The following is a 7,502-nucleotide window of genomic DNA, read 5'->3' as shown; positions in this document are numbered from 1 at the left end:
TTATACTTATGGTGGTAGAAGAGAAACTATAAACAATCACAAAATTAATTATATAAATATATAATATGGCAAATGGCAAAGAGTACTTCGGAAAAATGAAACAAGATAAAGGGATAGAGAATAATGGACAGGTAGGATGCAGTTGGATGTTATTTTATGAAAGGTAGACAGGGAAGATCTCTCTTATAAGCTGGCATTATATGGAGGCCTGAACGAAGTAAGGGATGAAGCCACATGTATGTATAGAATCCTAACTCACACTGCAGACATTGTAAGTCCAGTCAGTGGCTCCCTGTGTAACTTTTCAGTTTACCACTTGGGAATGTAGCTATATAGGTCAGTCAGCTGGCTGCTTATATCTGAAATTTTGAACCTGGAACAAGGAACACAGAAGAACATAGACAATTTGTCATTTACTCCAGAGGCAACTGCGCTATCCAGTATGCAGAAGCAGCAGTTCTAGAAGTACCTGTGATCAAGCAGCTCCTGAGATGTGGCTTTGGCTGTATTTCTAACTTCCTAGCATCTCTTTGTTCCTGATTTTTTTACCATGACATTTTTGCAATATGTAAGTTACAAAGAGATGGTTGCTATGGTTTACAATTAAGAAACTTAACAACTACATTACTTTAATATATAAAGTATTCTTACAAATCAGTGAGAAAGAATAAATGATTTGACAAAATCGATTATAGAGTAAATATATTAACTCTCTTTGACGCTCAAATTTTTATAAAGTGGAGAAGAAACAGTAATAAATATGAAAATATTAAATTAAAAATAAAAATGAGAAAATTTTATGTCAAAGAGCTCACCAAAGAAGAAGTGAATTTCAAGAATGATGCTAAAACATGATAAAGTTGCAAATACGGCAAAGATTAAAATTTTAAAAAATCATTATTTTGAAACTTGGTAAGAAAGCATCATTAGTAAACATTTTAAGAATAATAGATTCTGTGTCTTCCTCATACAAAATAATTAGCCATCTATTTGTTTACAACTCAAGTGAATAATCAATAAATACTAGATGACAGAAAGCTACATATAGTGTGAATCTACTGTAATGAAAATAATTGACACTTAATATCCCTTTCCTCTGCTTGTGCACAATCTGATGACAGACATACAGCTTTTACATGTTTTAGAAGGATGGAAGATACATTTGTTGGGAGATATAATAAAATAATATATATTATTATTTCAAAAACCTAAGTTTGAGTAAAAGTCCCCTTCATGATCTATGAAAGCAAATAGTTGTGGAACAACTGTAATATTTATGGAGTGGTCCCTTGGTAGAAAAACGTTCCCATCTATTCATGAAAAGGGATAATAAGACTGGCGTGAGAAGTCAAAGTTATGATCATTCCCGAGGCTGAGTGAAAAATATTACAGAAAGACTAAGGATTTTACTTTGTGAGGAGACATTCATTTATTCAGTAAATAGCCTCCCTGCTTGGTTGGCCTCTTTTTATTCAGTCAGTTGAACTACAGAAGTGAGAGATTTTGGAGAAAACTAATCTATGTCTGATAATTTAGTGTGAAAACTGTAAGAACTTCTGGAAAAGTTAATGTCACTGGAGAGGCCAGAAGAAAAATAGGCTGGCCTCCCCTAGAAACACCTCATTGCAAAAAGAAAAAATGTTTTGAGTATGCTGTGAATGAAGAGATCATTGATTAGGAAAAAATATTGGGTAGCATCTATAAAAACCCCAGCATAGCTCAACGAACCACTGGTTGCTTACGATTTATTTTAAAATTTATTAAACATACAAGACACTAGTTTTGTCTAACTTCTGTGTTTCAAAGAGAAGGATACTGATGTCTAAGGAGGTAAAAGAATTTAAAGAATCTTTTCACCATGGTTGTTAGAAGCCAGGTTTTTAATTAAGCAACACCAGATTTTATTATTTAGAGATGCATATTTTCATCATAATATTATAAAAGAAACAAATAAATATTATCCCAAAATTCAGGATAGCACTTACCTTGGACAACTGGAATTACCTTTAGGTAATTGGAAGGGGGTTTTGTTTGGTAAAACAGAACAAACAGCCAAAAAACAATCCAGATACATTTGTGTTTGTGACAATTTTATGATCTTGATTTGGAAAGTGATGAGGTGGTTACTCATTTTCTAATTATTTATTACATTAGGTACTAATGACTTATATTCTTTTATCTCTGTATGTTACTTTTGACAATACAAAATAAAAAAAATATTTGGGAGATACTATTATAATGTTATTTGGTGGTAATTTCAGGGTTTTATGCAGAATAATATTAGGATTGGCATCTGGCTGTAGATTTCTCTATCTGTAGCATGAGGAAAGACAGAAGTGGGGCCAAACAGGAAAAGAAATACATTTGGTTGTAATAATAGTGGAAATACAGTTAATAGGAAACTTTACAAGAGATTTTAGGAATGGAATCTGTAGAAGTAACGATTGATTCATTAGGTTGGTGAGGAAATGAGAAGACTCAAAAAAAATTCTGAGCCACTAGATTTGAAGCTGTGATATTATTCTTAGGAGGAGATCAGGCTAGAGCATTGTGTCAGGGGAAGCTACGATGAGTTCATTGTGAAGTTCACTTGATTTAAAGTGTTGGTGATATTCCTAGATAGCCCGAGAACAGTTTGATGAACAGAAGAAAGATTTTGACTGAGAGATATTTGGGAAGTGCACAAACGACACTTAAAGCCAAGGAGAATAGATGAGATTGCCAAGAAGGATAAAGTAATGAAAATTTAAAATAAAAGGACCATTGGAGTCTTCTTGATAAATTCTTTGCCTAGGTTCATATCTAGAAAAGCTTTTCCAACATTTTCTTCTAGAATTCTTATGGCTTCATACCTAACATCTAAGTCCTTTAATCCATCGTCAATTAATTTTTGTGAGTGGTGAGAGATACAGATCCCGTTTCATTCCTATGCATGTCGCTATCCAATCTTCCCAGCACCATTTATTGAATGGGGATTCTTTTTCCCAGTATACATTTTTGTCTGCTTTGTCAGAGATCAGTTGGCTGTATGTGGATGGTTTTATGTTTGGGCTCTCTCTTCTAATCCATTGATCTATGTCTCTGTTTTAGGGTCAACACCATGCTGTTTTGGCTACTATAACCTTGTAGTACAGTTTGAAGCCTGGTAACATGATGCCTCCTGATTTTTTCATTTTGCTTAAGATCGCTTTTCATACTCGGGCTCTTTTCTAGTTCCAAATGAAGCATAGAATTATTTTTTTCTAGATCTATTAAACATGTTATTGGTATTTTTATGGGGATTGCATTGAGTCTGTAAATAACTTTGGGTAGTATGGACATTTTAACAATGTTGATTCTACAAATCCATGAGCATGATAGGTTTTTCACTTGTTTGTATCATCTGAGATTTCTTTCCTCAGTATTTCCTAGTTCTCTTTGTAACGATCTTTCACCTCCTTGGTTATGTATGTTCCTAGGTATTTTATTTTCTTTGTAGTAATTGTGAATGGTATTGAGTCTTTGATTTGGCTCTCAGCTTGACTGTTATTGGTATAAAGGAATGCTACTGACTTGTGTACATTGATTTTGTAACCTGCAACTTTGCTAAATTTATTTATTTATGGTGGAATATATGGAGTTTTCTAGACATAAGATCATATCATTTTCAGACTGCAATGGCCATCACAGCAACAGCAAAAGTAAATAAATGGGACTTGATTAAATTAAAATCAGCAAGAAAAACTCATTTCCCTGATGATTATTGACTTTGAGCATTTTTTCATATGTTTATTGGCCATTTGTCTATCTTCCTTTGAGAAGCTTTTATTCATGTTCATGTCTTATGCCCACTTATTTTTAATTGAGTTGTTTGATTTTTTCCTTGCTGATTTGCTTGAATTCTTTATAGATTCTCATTATTACTCCTTTATCCATTGTATAGCTTGCGAATATTTTCTCCCATTCTGTAGGTTGTCTGTTTGCCCTGTTGATTATTTCGTTGGCTGTGCAGAGCTGTTTAATTTAGCAAGCCTCATTTATTTGTTTGTTTTCTTACACATTAGCCTGTTTTGATTATTCATTTACTTTTCACAAAATCTTTTATTTCCTTTTTTAACATTTCTTTAAGATTATAATATCTTTAATGTCAACCAGTTAAAGTGTTCAAATATCTGCTTACTCTCATTTAAATTCTGTTACATGAAATGTCAAATAATGCTGGACTGAATTGACTTCACAATTTTGAATGAAAATTTGACACTGTCTAATAAAATTCTTTGAAAAGTTTTGACTCATCCTATTAATTCCATTGGAAAGATTTTGTCCCATTTACAATAAAAAACAAAATATATTCATCATAATTTTGGTATTCATACCAATATCAAGGGCATACATTTTAAAATGATCTACCATAGACTGGAGAAAAATGGCAGAGTTAAGGTAACCTCCCGGATCCCTGCTTCCAGAGAAAGAGACATAGATCTCGGTCTGCTACACATGATCGGATCGCTCTCCTGCAAAAACAGCGAGGTGAATCGGTGGAGATTCAGCACGGGATACACAAATCGGGAAAAAGAATAAGCTGAATGGGAGATTGGAACGCAAAACTTGGAAAACGCGGACAGACAATAGAGAGTGGAGTGTGAGACGGCGGCGCCAGCCTGGCCAGTAAGTGCACCAGGATAAGTCCCTCACGAGACAGTCTAGCTTCCCCACTGACTTACAAGCCCACCGAGAATCGGCTTGTGTGAAGTGGATGTAGAATTGTGTCAGGAAACGTGGGGCTCAGCGGAGAGGGGACACGAGCTGGAAGGAACTTGAACTCCCCAGAGCTCCCTGTCAGGACTGCACCGGACAGGGGAGGAGCTACCTCCAGAGGCAGTTAGGAGTCAGGAAGCTGGTCTCTGGCACCCAGTGGGTCCTGACGGGGATGTGATTACTGAGTAGAGGACTCTAACCTAGAAACTGCCACTGGCGATTGGGACTGCTCAGGGTGGGCCAGTAGAAGCCAGAGCTATTGCGGGACTGGCGTGAGATTGGAGGAGGGAGACATAAAGGAGACGGCGGAGCACCCTGGTGACTCAACTGACTCCCTGATCGGGTACCTCCCAGCCCCTGAGCGGCTCCCTCTGGAGCCAGCGCACTGGGGGGTGGGCTAACACGAGCTCAGGGCCCACAGCAGGTCGCAGTACGGTGCAGAATGGCTCCCTTCCCCCAGCCTCGGAGCCCTTGCAAGGACCTCTGCTCTTCCAGGACCTAAAGTCAATTAGCCAGGCCTGTTTCTTTGAGCGGTGAATTCTGAGTGCCTCCTCAGTTGTGAGGGCAAGACGCATGTGGAAGTTGAAGGTGCTGGGGCGTTGAGCAGGTTGGGAAGGCACCCCCTTCCCCTGGCCAGCGTCTTTTGCACGGCCTCTGAGGTTGCAGCAGCCAGACATAAAGAGCCACTCCCCCTCTGTAACAAGTGTCAGTCCCTAGGGCTTTGGCACTGACCAATAGCTGACAGCCCAGTGACTTTCCTCGCCAGATCCGTTCAGGTAGTCCGGATGATTGCATTTCGGTCTCCGGTAAGCTACCAACAGAGAAACCCAACACCAGGGAATCAAAACCCTGGCAAGAGACCAAAACAAGCTCCCCAAGTAACCCCTCCCATCAAGAGAACCATGTACAACATACTAGTGGCTCCCTCTAGTGACAGAACAAAACAAAAATAACAGCGGATTCAGATGGGAAGGACCCAGCGAAAGATTTCTGGAAGTATGAAATATCAAATGGAAAGCACACCCCCAAAGAGGAACACCAGCTCTCTAGCAATGAACACTAACCAGGTCTAGAATACTAAAATGACAGAAGAAGAATTCCAAACATGAATTGTAAGTAAGCTCAATGATACGCAAGGAAAAATGGATAACAATCACAAGGAAACCACAAAAAAAAATCGAGGATTTGGAAGAAAAATTCACTAAAGAAATTGAAATATTAAAGAAAAATCAAACTGAACTCCTGGAAATAAAGGACTTATTCAGGGAACTTCAAAACACTGTGGAAAGCCTCAAGAACAGGGTAGATCAAACAGAAGAAAGAATCTCAGAGATTGAAGACAGCTCCTTCCAAATGAATAAGTCATTCACAGAGATTGAGCAAAAAATAAAAAAAACAGAAACAAGCTTACAAGAAATGTGGCATTACGTGAAAAAACCAAACCTACGTGTGATCAGTGTTCCAGAAAATGAAGAAGAAACCACGCAAGGGCTGGATAACCTATTTGAAGATTTAATAGAGGAGAATTTCCCAGGCCTTGCTAAAAATCTGGATATACAGATACAAGAAGCGCAGCGGACCCCAGGGAGATTTAATGCAAATAGAAAAACACGACGTCATGCAGTCATCAGATTGACTAAAATATTGACTAAAGAGGCCCTTCTATGAGCTGGCAGGCAAAAGAAACAAGTAACATACAAAGGAAAGCCTATAACTTCAGACTTCTCAACTGAAATCCTACAAGCAAGAAGAGCCTGGGGCCCCATTCTCACTCTTCTGAAACAGAATAATGCCTAGCCTAGAGTTCTGTACCCTGCAAAACTAAGTTTTATATATGAAGGAGAAATGAAGACATTCTCAGATAAACAAAGTCTGTGGGAATTCAGCAAGACAAGACCAGCTCTTCAAGAAGTACTCAAAGCTGAATTACACAAGGACCAGCACAATAAACACTCACGAATGTAAAATCACTCAAAAGCTAAAGATCAAAGGCTAGAATCCACAATGTCTCAAGAGAGAAAACAAAGCAACAAAAAGCAACTGAACAGTTTGTTGAACAATTTACCCCACTTATCAGTTCTTTCAATAAATGTGAATGGCTTGAACTCACCTCTCAAGAGACATAGGCTGGCCGAATGGTTTAAAAAATACAAGCCAGGTATCTGCTGTCTTCAGGAAACGCATCTAACCTGCAAGGATGCATTTACACTCAAGGTAAAGGGGTGGAAATCAATATTTCAAGCAAATGGAAGCCAAAAGAAGGCTGGTGTAGCAGTTTTGATCTCAGATAACTTACTTTTTAAATCAACAAAAGTAATGAAAGACGAAGAGGGCCACTATATAATGGTGAAGGGTACAGTTCAACAAGAAGACATAACAATACTAAATATGTATGTGTCCAACCTAGGTGAACCCAGATTCATAAAGCAAACTTTACTTAACCTAAACAATTTGATGAACAGCAACACCATTATAGTCGGGGATTTCAACACCCCATTGCAGCACAGGACAGATCCTCCAAGCAGAAAATTAACAAAGAAATTATGGACTTAAACAGAACCCTAGAACAAATGGGCCTGACTGACATTTATAGGACATTCTACCCAAAAACCACAGAATATATGTTCTTCTCAGCAACTCCTGGAACATTCTCTAAGATTGACAATGTTCTAGGACACAAAGAATGCCTCAAAAAATTTTAAAAAATAGAAATTCTACCATGCATCTTCTCAGATCATAGTGCAATAAAAACAGAAATCAACCCC

At 37.8% G+C, this 7,502-nt stretch overlaps 1 pseudogene; it reads right to left on the bottom strand.

Annotated features, from left to right (window-relative positions):
* Nucleotides 1–309: 309 nt before the first annotated feature.
* Nucleotides 310–7,502, bottom strand: part of LOC105809079 — a 34,855-nt pseudogene continuing 27,662 nt past the window's right edge.

This window comes from Propithecus coquereli, unplaced genomic scaffold (assembly GCF_000956105.1).
Source record: "Propithecus coquereli isolate 6110/MARCELLA unplaced genomic scaffold, Pcoq_1.0 Scaffold189, whole genome shotgun sequence".
Classification (NCBI taxonomy): Eukaryota; Metazoa; Chordata; class Mammalia; order Primates; family Indriidae; genus Propithecus; species Propithecus coquereli.
This window is presented reverse-complemented; position numbering and strand designations above follow the sequence as displayed.